This window comes from Pipistrellus hanaki, assembly GCF_964339955.1.
Source record: "Pipistrellus hanaki genome assembly, chromosome: 2".
NCBI lineage: Eukaryota > Metazoa > Chordata > Mammalia > Chiroptera > Vespertilionidae > Pipistrellus > Pipistrellus hanaki.
The window spans coordinates 66,401,039-66,416,751 of NC_140504.1; the positions used below are offsets into that span (position 1 = coordinate 66,401,039).

The following is a 15,713-nucleotide window of genomic DNA, read 5'->3' on the forward strand; positions in this document are numbered from 1 at the left end:
CAGTCCCTGAATCCTGCCAGGGTGGTGAAAAGACAAGTGAGCTAACTGTCAAATACCTTCAAATACTTGGAAGAAAGATGGTGTGACATACCAATCAGTCATTTCTTAGCTCACTATTAATTATGCAAACCTCTCTTCCATCTCACAAGGTCTTTTTTCAACTTTCGTGAAGGTCTCATTGCTCACTGGCTCTTTCACCCTGGGAAATAACCTTATCATCAGGAGCAATTTATCGAGCACTTGCTCCATGCTAGGCTCTGTACCAGGGTGTACAAACACAGCCAGTGCCAGACAGACAGGTCCTTGGGAGCTCACGCCTATCTTTAGGAAGTGTCTTACTTTCCCTGGGCTTTGATCCACCCCCTCATTTGTTACTAAAAAAAAAAAAAAGGAACCTCTGCTTCCAGAAATGTTTTGAGGACTATGTGACATAAGGAATAGAAAAGTGTCTAGTGAAAGGTGACGGGGAGTTTAGTAGATGTTTCTTCCCCCACCACTATCACAAGCTTCTGTTAAGTTAAGAAAAGGCAGAAGGCCAAAACCGGTTTGGCTCAGTGGATAGAGCATCGGCCTGTGGACTGAAAGATCCCAGGTTCAATTCTGGTCAAGGGCATGTACCTTGGTTGCAGGCACATCCCCAGTAGAAGGTGTGCTGGAGGCCGCTGATCAATGATTCTCTCTCATCGATGTTTCTAGCTCTCTATCCCTCCCTCTTCCTCTCTGTAAAAAAAATCAATAAAATATGTTTTAAGAAAGAAAAGGTAGAAGATCTGGCCATCCGGGGTCCACTCCCCACTCCCAGTGATCAGCGAGGGCTGCACAGCTTCTGCCGTCTTTGGGTGGAGCACACGCTCCCCAGGTCCCCATAGCTCCTTCCACGGAGGCTAATTAAGCCTTTATTTTGTTTGTGGTAGAGAAATAAATTATCTGTGCTCATGAATCCACAAAAAAATGAGAAAACAGATCATACACCCAGCAGACTGCTTGTTTTACAACAAGTAGAGAAAGCCTCCTTGTGAAAGGGAGGAACTTGGCTAATGTTGACTATGCAAACCCCTGGCATGCTCCACTCCTTTACATAATCTGCCTGGCTTTTAAAGGCACTGGATTTCATGGCCTCTCCCCCAAAAACTTGGAGGCTGGGGATCTGCAGGTAGCCTGCAACTTCCATCCAGCCCTTCCTCCTTCAGAGCTATCCAAGGTCACAGTGGGATTGCCTTGGCATCTAACCTTGGCAGGAGATCTGTTGTCTTCAGCCCTTGCCTGCTTCATCGTTCTGCAGCACACTTAACAAATCTCATCCATCAGTCCTCAGGCAGGTCAGAATTTGGGAAACTAACCTTGAGCTTGCTTCTGACTAATAACATGAGTTTCTATTATGATCTCTTTCATAGAGAGGAAGAAACTCGGGCTCAGACAGGTAATTGGAAGGTGGGATTACAGTGAGGCTGGTGTAGAAAGGAGGTTGGGAAGGCACCTTTTCTTGCTCTTTCCTGGGGAAGCAAGGTGTCCTTCCCCCACAGAGCCCTTCCCTCTTCCCCCAGCACACAAGCAATAGGTGCACACACGAGGCCTCAGGTTGTAAGCTGGCCAGCTCCTACTGGCCCCTGGCAGATGGGGTGGTGCAGGGAGAGGAGCCAGCTGGTGTCTGCATGCTGTGGGCCTGCTGCTTATAGGTTGGCGCTGCCAGCCACTGCCAACCCAGGCTGATCACAAAGAGCCAGCTCCTAGAGTCCTCGGCAGAGCCACAGGTCATGCATGGATAAGGATGGGCCAAAGTTCTCTCAGTTTTCCACCCAGGGCTGCCCAGTGCTGTCTGGTTCTCAGCAGGGAGGGCAGCAGAGCGGGGGTAAGCACTCATCTCAACTCTGAAATGGGACTGAGACCCCTCTTCTAAGTTGCAGGGAAGCAACATCATAATAACACAGTGCACGAGAATACATATTTATCCTAGAAAAAGGACAGCCCCGCCCTACTGGTGTTGGTGGGACCAAAGCACAGGTTGGGATGTGTACTCAGGGGACCTCTCATTAGTCACACTCACTCAATCCCTATTTGATGAGTACCTACTAGGAGCTAAGGTATCTAGATGAACACATAGTTTCCTCTACATCTTTAGCTAAAGCCACATGATCCACAGAGGGATTTATCTGCTAAGCATGAGTCAGACCTGGAAAAAATCCTGAGAGATTTCCAAGGTTTCAGTCTGATGTTCAAGTCCATGTGAAAGCTGCCAACTTACTTGCTGTGGCCTGAATGTGCCCCCACTCCCACTAAATTCATACATTGGTGGGGCAAACGTAGGTTTACAGTTGTTCATATGGAAAAATACCAATAATTAATAATAATACTGTGTTTTGTGTACTCACAATCCATGTTTTGGCCCACCCTGTGTTTAAACCTATATTTAATCCCACTGTGATGGGGTTCAGAACCTTGGGGAGGTGACTAAGGTTAGGTAATGAGGGTGGGCCCTCCTGATGGGATCAATGTCTTTTAAAAGAGAAAGGCAGCAGGCGTCTGCAGATCACAATGTGAGCACCTACTGACACCGGGTCTTCAGACACCTTGATCTTGGACTTCCCAACCTCCAGAACTGTGAGAAATAAATGTTTGCAGTGTAGTATTTTGTTATAGCCTCCAAGTTAAGATATCACCCAAACTCAATCCTTTGGCAAAGGAGTTAACTGCAGGCTCCCGTCAGAAGGTTGGGTTAAAAACTTCCATCCAGAGCGTGTACCTCACCTGGGTTCCAGAAAAAAAAAAAATGGTAAGAAGAACATGGTTTCTACTACATCCTACCTAACATGGCATTGGGGAATTTGAAGTCATTATTTCATTTAAATCTCAGAAAGTTTTTCAAGATTTTATCTATGAGGCATGAGGCTCAGAGGGTAAGAAACACATTCAAGCTTGTCCAGTGGGAACTGATACAGCCAGGTTTCAAACCAGTTCTTTCTGGCTTAAAGTCCCAGTTCCATTCTCTGCAGCTGTGCCATTCATCTTGAACACTTAGAAGCATTTTAAGCCAGCTGCAACCACAGTTTCTAAAGTGTATTCATAGTTCCTTCTTGTGTCAGTATCTTCTTCCAGATGACTGAGAAAGGTTTGATGGTGATAAGACCAGATTAACCTATTTCAAATTGATGGCTGGATTCTGACACATTGGGAATAAAAAAGGACATAAAGAACAAAAACCACAGTTACACTGAATATAATATTTTCCCTTAGAAAACCTGAAGATTTTGCAACCAAATATTTACTATAGATCCAAAAGAAAATAAGAATGACCATTTTACTTGATTTGAAGATATAGTTTGGATAGTCCAAAATCAGGATATATCTTAAAATCAATGTATCATTTGAACATAGCAGTCTTTTCTCTTCTTCTCTCCACCCCAAGTGATCTTGGAGTTTGACCTTCAAGTCAGGAGGCATCAAAAAGTGCAGCTAAAACAACAGTGCGTCTGAAAATCAATGGCATCTTAGAAAGAAATATGAAGTAATGAATAGAAGTCTGCCCCTGGCTGGGTGCTCAGTTGGTTAGAGCGCTGTCCCCATACATCAAGGTTGAAGTTTCAATCACATACAAGGTCAAGGCACATACAATAATCAACCAATGAGTGCATAAATAAGTAGAACAATGTTTCTCTCTCTCTCTCTCTCTCTCTCTCTCTCTCTCTCTCTCTCTCTCTCTCTCTCTCTCATTAAAAAAAAAATTAAAAAGAAACCTGGTAAAGAGAAAACTATTTTGTTTTTATATTCCTAATACCTATTGTGTAAGAGCAATATGATTTAAATGTTTGTTAAAAGGACAAATACCTCAATAAAATAGACATTATTTTTTGTAGTAGGGAACATTTCAAACATATACCAAAATACAGAGTATACTAATAAACTCCCATTACCTAGCCTCAGTATTTTCAAATCATGGTCTATTTGTTTCTTCTCTCACACCCTCCCTGCCCCAAATAATTTGAAACCAATCCCAGATGCCAGGGCATTTCACTGGTAAATGTGTCAGTGTATACTTGTAAAAACAATTACTCTTTCTATAAACAATGACACCATTATCACACTTCCTCAAAATCAATGCTGATAATTCCTTAATATCATCCAATATCCACTTAGTATTTACATCTCCCTGATCATCCTATAGTCTCTCTCTCTACCTCTTTACTTTTGCCTCAGGATCCAAATAAAATCCATACTCTTCCCCCTGTTTGTTATGTTGTTGAAGGAACAAGACCTCTTTGTCTGGTAAAGTTTCCCATAGTTTGGCTCATGGCATCCTTGCGACATTGTTGACAGGGTTAATATGACTTCTTTTTTCCCTTTAAAGTGGTGCTTGGAGCTGGAGGTTTTTCTGCAAATGTGGTTTGGATTTTCCCCCCACTTCCAACAGGAGGTATGCATGCCTGTTTTCTCTGTCTTTGAATGTTACTAGCTATTGATCATGAGCACTTAGGTCCTACATAACCAGCACTTTTGAAACTACTGCCCCATTGACTAAAACTACCAAAAAATACATGAAAATAATAAATCTGAGATGTTGGATATGGTAATCTTCAGTCCACTTGATTACAAGGAAGGGTGACTCCTCTGGAGGCTTCAGTGTAGTCCTCTGTAGTGATATGAGCTGTGTACCCAGGCATCCTAACCTATACAAACCTGTGCTTCAGTAATAAAAGGGGTGATGGGGACTGTAGGAATGGCTTGTTTATAGTTTGGAGTGAGAGCGAGAACACTTAAGTGTGCTCATAAGCATGCAACTGTGAGTCCATCTTGTTCTCGCTCAAGAGTCAGTCTAGGCCCTCCTGATGTGTAGGCAGTGCCCACACATTCCATTACTTTCAGCAGGTCTCTCTCTCTCTCTCTCTCTCTCTCTCTCTCTCTCTCTCTGTCTCTCTCTCTCTCTCTCTCTCTCTCTCTCTCTCTCCCACACACAATCCACTTCTGTATTGATTGTAAGAGTCTGCACATGTGCCCCAGTGAATCCATCATGTTAGGTCCCATTTATCCATTCACACTGTGCACACACATAGGGATACAGGGATCTCACAGCTGGGAGAAGAACAATAATGCTGTCGCTGCAGCCAACTCAGGTCGCCTTACATTTTCCATCTCTTTCCTTATAAAGAGCTCCCAGCTCTAGGGGGGGGGGAAAGATAAGAGGAAAGGAAATCCACTATCAATGAGTTTTCCCTTGAGTTAAGTCACTTTCTCAGATGTTGTTTTCATATAATATTTTTATGCATGCTGCTTAGATTTTAAGATATTTGGGCAAAAATAAAATTTTTCCTTCAGCTTTTATTCAACACAATCTTCTTACACACACACACACACACACACACACACACACACACACATAAAAGTGCCATATGACAGAGTTAATTTCCCACTTACTGGGAGCAGGGAGTTGTCTCCCCAGAATATGATCAACTTACAGGTGATAGTGCATACGTTTAATAATATTTTTGGTATCTAGAAAGGAAGAAATAATCCATGAGTCATGAAAAACCTGAAAAGATTAGTCTGATGTTTGCTTATCTTGAACTAAATTTGCAGGGAAATAAAATCACTCTGGCAGCTAAAACTGCACACTCACATTCTTTTGCATGAATTAATTATACTTAACTGCTCTGTAATGTTCTGATTAATTATTTCCTGTTCCAGTCGGTTGATTGTGCGTTTTTTATATGAAACCTGCATCTTGATGAGAATCTTGGACTTATTCCTCTTTTGCTTGAGGCCCCAGTAGAGCTGATCTGAGCAACTAGCTTCAAAGAAAGCCCCGCACCTTCATCAGCGCACAGAGGTGACAGTGCCACTGCATTCTGGGCCTAGGGTGTGTAATCATCAGGTATGCATATGCAGCAAGGAGCTAAAGATTTTAATGCTGCATGCTCGTGAGAAGCATTCCTCTCACCCTGCATAAACACTGAGTACCTTGTCTCCCACCAATAGGTTCTCGGGAGTGTCTGAAGTGATGAGGCTCTAGAGAGCAGAGTAGACATTGTCAGGTAGGGGAAACTGCTGCTGTAACAGATTACAATAAGTTTAGTGGTTTTAAACAACACGAGTTTATTACCTTCTAGTTTTATATGCCACAAGTTCCAAAATCAGGATGTCAGCAGGGCTGTGTTTCTTCTAAGGGCTCTAGGACAGTGGTTCCCAATCTTTTTTGGCCATGCCCCACCTAAGCATCTCTAAAATCCTGATGGCTCCCCTGTGACATAAAATTCTTATCTTTTAAAAGTGAACTCCTATTCACATGGAGGAAGCCTAAAAGGCTATTAACTTGGTCTAAACAAGCTTCCAAAGAACATGACATCAATGAAAGAGAAAAATAAAAGAACGAAAGGATAGTTTAAGTACTGAGGAAGAAATCACTAAGAAGTTGTTAAAAAAATTAATAATAGTATGAAGTGATATGAAAAATAGCAAATGAAGTTTCAAAACAGAGAACTGAAATGCATACATACTGTATGTCACAATATGTATTTATATACTATACATGAGGCCCCTAAAACCATAAGAAATGCAAAAAAAAAATTCACTGTTAACACCTCATTCTCAAACTGCCCCCCTTAAAAAACAAAATGCTGCCGAAACCAATTTGGCTCAGTGGTAGAGCGTCGGTCTGTGGACTGAAAGGTCCCAGGTTCGATTCCGGTCAGGGGCATGTACATCGGTTGCAGGCACATCCCTGGTAGGGGGTGTGCAAGAGGCAGCTGGTCAATGTTTCTCTCTCATCGACATTTCTAGCTCTCTATCTCTCTCCCTTCCTCTCTGTAAAAAATCAATAAAATATATATTTTTTAAAAATGCCCATGTGCCTCATCTTGAGAACCACCATTCTAGAGGCTGCCCATTCCTTAAAGTGTGTCTCCTTCTGTCAACTTCAAAGTCAACAGAGTAACATCTTTAAATCTCTCTCTCTCTCTCTCTCTCCCGCTCTCTCTCTCTCTCTGTCTCTCTCTCTCTCTCTCTCTCTCTCTCTCTCTCTCTCTCTCTCGTCATTGCATCTCTTGCTCTCACTATCCTGTCTCCCTATTATCCTGATAAGGGCCCTTGTGATACATTGGATCAGATAATCTACAACAATCTCCCCATTTCAAAGTCCTTAACCGGGTAAGTCTATGTAAGGCTCATATCCAAGGTTCCGGGGGAGGCTTTATTCTGCCTCCCATGCTAACTACCTAGACTGAGAAGGAGTCAGTGTAGGGCAGGTCTCGAGGCAGGGTGGCACTAGCCAGGCCTCACAGGCACCAGGGAGAGGGTGGAGCAGAAGTCAGTAGTGTGAGTTCATAATTTAGTAAGAAGACTTAAATTATACCCCACAGCTATCATGATCTTTACCTGGTTGAAGGGTGATTAGCATTCAGCTAGCCCTAAAACCATAGATGTGCCTGTGACTACACCGACCCAAGATACCAAATTAGCTTGTAAATGTGGACAGAGCACAGAAGAAGGGTGACACCAAGAACCTGAACAGTGGGAGACCCTTCGAGTTCAATGAACAAAATCAACACGTACGATTGATTTTATGAAGTTGTGCAACAAATGGGTTAATCCCAAATTACAGTTAGCATTCACCTGTTTAAAGAAAGAGAATGAGAGTCGGGAACATTAATAAGCTTTGGAGCAAAGAGGTCTAAAGAGATCAGAGAGGGCTGACCCCCATCTTGCCTTTGTCCCCTGACAAACCCACTGAGCCTGTCCCTGACAAGATAGACACATAGAGCCCAAAGTCCTTGAGTCCCCAGGTTGTGTAACTGACTGCTCTTCCCTCTGATTCCAGGCTCATCATGAACCCTGGGATAATTGGCTTCCCAGGGAGCCCCCCACGCAAGGAGAGGATGGGCTGTCAATCTCGACAGATCGACTCTGTTTCTCATAGAAAATTAACAAACTGGCATGCTGGCTTGCATACATTAATGCTTTGGGAGCTTAGTTAGCATGAGTCAGCACCTCAAGGCTGTCAATCTCTGGTCTGTGTGACAGATACATACTCTAATTTCTCATGAACTTAGCAAACAGCTATGTTGGTTTATATTTATTAATGCCTCTTGGGTTTAGGTAGCATGAGTCAGTATCTAAACTCTGATCATCCCAGGGGTCCCTCCCACCACCTGACTCCCACTCTCCCCACATTTCCCAGCAAGCCTTTGGGTCCTTTCCTCCCACATCTCCAGAGTGCAGTCTGAAAGGCGCCCCTGAGTTTTGCAGCCCAACACCCTGTAGCCCTGACCTAGGTTATTTCTAATAAGCCCTGAAAGTGTCTGTCAGGGCTTCACTTCAAGCTGTTTTTTTTTGTTGTTGTTTTGTTTTGTTTTGTTTTTAAACTTCTCATAGCCCCTCAGACAGCCCTGTTTTATATCTTAAAAATCTTGTCCTTTCTTATACTCCTCTCCGTGATTTGACATCTATCTTCCCCACCACGAAGTGGGTCAGGTTTGTTTTACTTGTGGTAGATGCCCAGGGCCCAGCACCTTATCTGGCACAAAGTAGATGCTCAGTGAATAAATGGATGCTGCCCTGATCACCCTCATGATTCTTTTTCAGCCACTATAGAACGGAAAACGGATGCTAACACACCAAAAATGCAGGAATAGATATCGGAAATTAAGGAAAAGGTCACATTCAAGATAAGACAGAGAAGGCCTTTGTGGAGTTAACAGGAGCTGTCACCACAGGAGCAATGGAGAGACAGCCCATTAGGGCAGATCTGACAGGACAAGGCAGCAGCAGTGACAGGGCAGCAATGAGGCATCTCTAACAAACAGCCGGACTTTTTTATTTGAACGTCCTGACATTACCACAACTCAGTGTCCCAAAGCAGGCCCATGGTCTTTTTAATCTTGACTCCCAAGGGTTTCTACAGGTATTTCTAAGGACCTTCACTTTGGAGTCATTTAAGGTTCCTCACTCATCAAAGTACACACTAATTAATGAACCATCAATTCAGATGGGTCCCTAATATTATTTTTGCCTTCATTCCAAGTCTCATCATGTCACACACTTGGGCAACCTCAACAGTGTTGTGAGTTGACTTTCAGGGTCTCTCATCTTTCTGTGTCTATACTGTATCTCCAATACTTTTCTTAAAAAACACATACCACTTTTGTAACCACAGCTTCTTCCTTTTCTGAAGCTCCTTCAATGGCTCTGTGATTCCACACTGTTAGTAGACTGGCCTCTGAGGGCCTGCACATCTGCCCATTTTACCTCATCTCCTGCTATTTCATACCCAAACTCTGGTCCTCTTCCTAATGTTCCTGAGCCATTTCTCTCCCTCTTCCTCATCTAGGGCTGGCAAATCCCATCCCCTTCTCCTCTCCCTTGGGATGCCCATGTCTCTCCTGCCCTCATACTTTTGTTCAGGCTGGACTGTTCCTCCTTTATCCCTCATTTAAGCCTCATCTGTCCTTCACACCCAAAGTTAAGTCCCAAGGCCTTCTTAAAACTTTCCTGGATAATTTCTACCCACATATGTATTAGATTCACAGAGCAGACTGAATGTTGAAAAGACTTAGACCTCATGCAGTTCCTCTTCACAGCTCAGGAAATTGAGAGCCTACCCTTGCTTCCTTTCTGAAGCCGTCACCTCCCTTTACCATTCATCACCACACTTAATCGTTGTCTGCCTGCCTCTTATTGCTCCCATGTTTCCTATTTGGAAGGTTGGCTCCAGGAGGACAAGGGAATCTATTAGGCTTCTTCTATAGAAACCTCAACATCTCACTCGGTGAGGAGTTTAAAAGGCTGTCGACAACTACTTGCATTGAAAGAAACTAGAGAAAGTGGGTCATGGTAAGTACAAGGAAATGAAAGTTAAGAAAAAAATGATTTAGCTCTGGATGCTTCTAATCATCCTGTCATAAGCCAGGTGACAAGGTGGCCTAATTCTCAGTGACCTATCCCAATTTTCTACAATCAGTCTAAAGGGGCTCTCCATGGAGCTGATCCCCCAGTGTCTTGAATAGCTGACAGCTGGAGGCTATTTGCTGAACCTACTCCTCATAGTTGGGAATTACAGTGGGTGGAACAATGACCTCCCAAAAGGCATGTCTACCTCCTAAACCCTATAACCTATTATTATGACCTTATTTGGAAAAAGGGTCTTTGCAGATATAATTAAGGATCTTGAGGTGAGATTATTATTAATCTCAATATTAACAATAATCTCACCTCAAGGACTACCCAGTTAAGACCTAAATCCAATGATAAGTGTCCAAGTAAGGAAAAGAGCAGAAGGGACAGAGAAGAAGAGAAGGTCATTTGAAGATAGAAATAGATATTGGAGTTATGCAGCAATAAGCCAAAAAACACCTGGGGACACCAGAGGTGGAGAGGAGAGGGGGATCTCACCCTAGAGCCTTTGGAGAGAGTATGGCCCTGCTGACACCCTGACTTAAGATTTCTAGTCTCCAGAACTATGAGAAATAACTTTATATTGTCTTAAGCTAAGCCATCTGGTTCCTGGAAATTTGTTTCAGCAGCCTTATGACACTATAATAGATAGCAAGTTCTACCTTGAAGGAGACTGGGGGCATGCATCTGTCTCTTCCACCCTATACTCAAAAACATTAGTGGAATAGTAAAGCATAAACAGGTCATCATGACTTAATATGATTCGTGCTAGGATATTGCTCCAGGGTGCAGTGTACACAGAGGAGATGCATGTGCCTACTCAATGTTGGAACAAGGGTAGGGTAAGGGGAAGTAGCAGAGATAAAGTGAAGAAAGATATTCAAGGAAGGAGGAGACCCTGAAGTGAATCTTGAAGAATGAGAAGTTAGTTGGGTTAGGAAGTTGGAGGAGACGTCACAGCACAGCAGTTACTGTTGACAGAACCAAGGGTGCAGGAGGAGTTCAGAAGACCAGCAGTCTAGGTGGAGGTAAGGAGGACTTTGTAGACCGTATTAAGAATTATTCACTTTTCTTTTAGAGGTGATTGTCAACTGGAGCAACACCTGAACATGTGTATTTCTTGGTTGTCACAATGACTGGGGATTTCTGCTGTCATTCAGTAGCCTCTGTCTAGGGATATTCAATATCCTGCAGTGTGAATGCATGGTTCAGCACAAGGGAAAGTTTTTTTTGTCCCTCCCAAACATTCAAAGAGCCCTATCTCCTTGAGAAAAACTGCTAGTGATAAGTGGAACCCACAGAAGGAGTTTAATCAGAGAAGTGACAAGATGGAAATTGCAGATTGTTGTGTTGCAAGGGAGTGTAATATTCAGAAAGACAGGAGTAAAGCTTGAGAGAAGAAATTAACAGACCACAGTCCAAAGCCAGTGAAGGTGTGATGAAAACTTAAGCTAGCAGGTGAAGGAAAGATGTCAAGAAGGGAGGGAGTGGGGGAGGGGATTGGGAAGCAAATTCAAGAGACATTTAAGTTAAAAAAAAATGCAGGAGTTTGTGTTTGATTAAGAGACTGAATCTCAGGTTTCTAGTTTAGAAGTGTCATTAATAGATGTTCATAATAAAAAGAGAGTTACTGGAATAAGTGAATTTGGGACTACTGATCCTGAGTTGTCTATGAGGTACTAAGCAGAAATACCCATTGAAACCTAACAGTCAAAGGGATGCAATCTCTAAGGAGAATATTTTCAAACAGACTAGCATAAGGTGATTTCCCTAAGTGGACAATTAGAAGCCTAAAAATTACTAGTCTTACTCTAAGTGGATTGTGTTCTCATAATTTAGTGTCATTTCACAAGAACTTGGTTCCTTTAAGTGAAGGATGCAAGATAGTCTTGACCTTCAAATGAAGGGCTTTGTTTGCACTCAAATTGGTTTACAAAGGAAAGTAACAGCTCAGGTGTTCAGAGTTCATGCTTCCTGTATAACATGGAATTAGATTGTTCTTATGAAACAAATATCTGGAAAAAGAAACAAAGCATTAGGGTACTTTAGACAACTAATATGAGTAAATGTTGACTCTTGGCCTTTGAAGAAGAAAGTGGTATTTTATTTTCAAAAACATTTTTTCTTTGTTATGTTACCAAGAGCACTTGAAACACTTCAGTTGGCTTATGTTTGATTGTAAAAATAACTTGACTATTCTGCTTTAGTTTTAGAGGGGTTACATTTCCAGTACTGTTGATTTTTCTTTAGCTACTTCTACTCCATGAGAGCTCCCAAAAAATAATTCTCACTTTTTAATTTGGCAGCTTTATGAAGAATCCACAAAGGTGGGGACAAAATCTGTCTGGTTCACCTATGAATCACCAATAGCCAGAACACTAAATATTTGATTTAAAAAATAGCTTTCATCCAGTGAAGGAGATGGGCAACTAATAGCTAACTCAACCATAATTCCTGAACTGCTTTTTGATGAAGTTGTCCAGAAGGAAGAAGAGGGACTATGAGAAAGGATATCCTGTAGGGCTGATCTATTCTGGGAAGAGGAAGAGTCATTGGAGCTGAGATCTGAAGGCTAAGATGAGTAGTTGTGAAGATAGGAAGCAGGAGGAACAGAGGCAGTGGATGGTTTAGTGCTATCATGGATGACAATGATGAGTGATGTAAATAGGAATAACAGAAAATTAGGCTCTGCCAACCTCAATTTCCTGAGTTGTAAAGAGGGCTGCACTTTGAGGACTAAGTCCTTTCAACACTTGATTTTGCTCTGTGAGTCTTCATATGTGGGTTGAAATAATCAAGGAAAGTTGCATGAATGCTATGGTACTTAGGCTCAGCTGTGAAGGTAGTTAGGTTTAAACAGTGGGGAGGGAAGGGAGAACACACTAGGTGGTGAGAAAACTTTAAGCCAAACTACAGGAGCAGAAGGCAGCATGGGCCTTCTGGACAGAGAGGATACGATTTGTCTGTTCAAGAAGAAATAGAAATTTAAGAATCAAGAAAGACAAAGATTTGTGGTAGAAAATATAAGGCCAGATTATTTATTGAGCCAAGAATAGATGATCTGGTATAATCTCAGTAAGCTCTCTGAGTTCTTATTGTTGTAATATTATACATCAGAATGTTGAGGCAGAGAAAAGTAAGAGAGAAAAAAATTCCAAACACATGTGACAATCAAGTGGTATGGCCAGGAATGTAACATTCCTGGGAGACCATGTGCATGGGTTACAGATAACTAGTGAGGTGCATTTCTAATACAATCCTACCAGATGCCTCAAAGCATGACTTGGGTTTGTATCACCTTTCTTCGCAATAAGTTTATAGCCTTATGAGTGCAGGAATAAAGATTCTATCAAGTTTCTTATACTTCTTTATAGTTCTAGAGACTAGACAAGGACTCAAACTTATATTTTTTATTGAAGAGGGGTCTATTATTGCACATGTGGGCTTGCCCTACCCAGGACCTCTTTTGTTTACTTGCTCTTGCCAGTCTGGCCAGGAATGGACACCTAAGTGACCATCAGCCTATGACTTTGACTTTAATCATTGCTAAGACTAGAGACCCAGTGCACAAATTCATGCATGAGTGGGATCCCTCGGCCTGGTCAGTGATTGGGGCTGATTTGGGCCATCTCACTCAGTCCTGATTGGGGCTGAAAGGGGCCAGCTGGGCCAGGGGGAGGAACTCTAGGAAGTTGGCCAGGGGGAGGGACTGTAGGAGGTTGGCTGGCCAAGGGAGGTTGGCTATGGGAGCACACTATCAAGGGGCAGCTTCTGCCTTGAGTGTCTGCCCCCTGGTGGTCAGTGCACATCATAGCGATCGGTCAACCAGTCTTAATGGTTACTTAGGCTTTTATACACACACACACACACACACACACACACACGTAGAGGCCTGGTGCATGAAATTCGTGCATGGTTGGGGGGTCCCCTCAGCCCAGCTAGCACCCTCTCCAATCCTTCACCCCTTGGGAGATGTCCAACTGCTGGTTTAGACCTGATCCCTAAACCATCAGTCAGACATCCCTCTCACAATCCTGAACTGCTGGCTCCTAATAGCTCACCTGCCTGCCTACCTGATCACCCCTCACTGCCTCTGCATGCTGGCCTGATCACCCCTAACTTCCCCCTCCCTGCCAGCCTGGTCACACCTTACTGACCCTCCTGCTGGCCTGGTCGCCCCCAACTACCTGACCCCCCTACAACCACCACAATCAGCCTGATTGTCCCATGCAGCCTGCTTGTTTAGTTGTTTGGTCATCTCTCACTAACCCCCCTGCTGGCCTGATCATAGGCAGCCATCTTGTGAGGGTGTGAGGGTTAATTTGCATATTACCTCTTTATTATATAAGATATATAGATGTGTCTTTGAGTATGATTTTTTTAAATATGTTTTTATTGATTTTGGAGAGAGAGGGACAGAGAGATGAAACATCCATTGATGAGAGAGATACATCAATCAGCTGCCTCCTGAATGCACCCCCTGGGGATGGAGCCCACAACCGTGTGGATGTGCCCTGACCAGAAATCAAACTAGTGACCTCCTGATTCATGGGTCAATACTCAACCACTGAATCACACCTGCTGGACCGGCATGTTTTTGTTGTTTCTTTTCTTTTCTTTCTTTTTTTTTTTAAACATATTTTATTGATTTTTTACAGAGAGGAAAGGAGGGGAATAGAGAGCTAGAAACATCGATGAGAGAGAAACATTGACCAGCTGCCTCCTGCACACCCCTACTGGGGATGCATCCACAACCAATGTACGTGCCCTTGACCGGAATCGAACCTGAGACCCTTCAGTCCACAGACCAATGCTCTATCCACTGAGCCAAACCGGTTTCGGCTATTGTTTCTTTTTATTTCTTTTTCATCTATGAGCCTTGTTCCTCCTTTATGAAGTTAATCAAACAGTAGTATAATACCAACTACAAAGCCAATAGGATTAAATACAATAATTCATTACCTGTCACTATAATTGCATAAAGCATTTTAGTCACTAATATAGTGTCTGACACTTTGAACCACTCAATCCAATAAGCACTTAATAAATTTTCTTTGCATTGAATTGAATGCTAAGTCCCAATGCATCCTATCCTCACACCCTATCATCCTATTCTGACCTCTCTCTAATCCCACTCTATTCCCTGCTAGAATACTATCTCAAATCAAGAAAAAAAAAAACAAAAAAAAAACAGAAGTCATCCAAATTCTCCATTATTAGACCCTCTAAAATATTTTCAATTGCAAACAGAAGATGTTTTTGATGGAATACTCTTATAATTTCTGGACTCTTCTTAAAATATTAATCTACCATACTTAGTAAGAGAGGCCCAGTTTTCAAAGCAAGTGAAAGATATTCTGAAGTTCTCTGCTGAGCAGAAGAATGTCAGTTCATGAGGGTTTATTCTGTGCAATTCATGAGGCCCCAGGGTTGTGATGCTGGCATTTAAATGTTAGCAAGAATAGCACTGAAAGCAAAGTTGACATATGTAATAATGAGTGGGTCCTAGTGCTGCCTTTTTATTCTTTCAGAAAGATCATAGCATATTAATGGAGCTGTTCATTTTTTTTTCAGCAGCCACCACATCAGTCTGAACACAGCATCCTCAGTTCTCCAGATGATCTGTTTGATTATGATGGAATTTATTCTAACAGGGCTTGCCTCTCCTTTTCTCCCTTTCTCCCTCTCTCTTTCCCTCTCTTCCTTTCTTTCTTCTTTCCTTCCTTCCTCCCTCTCTCCCTGCCCTTCCTCCTTATATCCCTTCCTTTTTTCTTTCTCCCATTTTTTCGAGGGCTAGGCAATAAATCATATTGATCTGATACCCTCATAAGTCTTAC

At 42.6% G+C, this 15,713-nt stretch overlaps 1 long non-coding RNA gene across 8 annotated transcripts in view; it reads left to right on the top strand.

Annotated features, from left to right (window-relative positions):
* Positions 1 to 15,713, top strand: part of LOC311617600 — a 1,721,005-nt gene that overhangs the window by 352,546 nt on the left and 1,352,746 nt on the right. Inside the window, exon 1 of one of the 8 annotated variants that reach the window (XR_014794135.1) lies at positions 15,046 to 15,072. The exons of the other annotated variants lie outside the window; for them this stretch is intronic. This is a non-coding gene — a long non-coding RNA (uncharacterized lncRNA). Of the gene's footprint in view, positions 1 to 15,045; positions 15,073 to 15,713 lie in introns of those variants that run through there. 8 annotated transcript variants of the gene reach the window in all.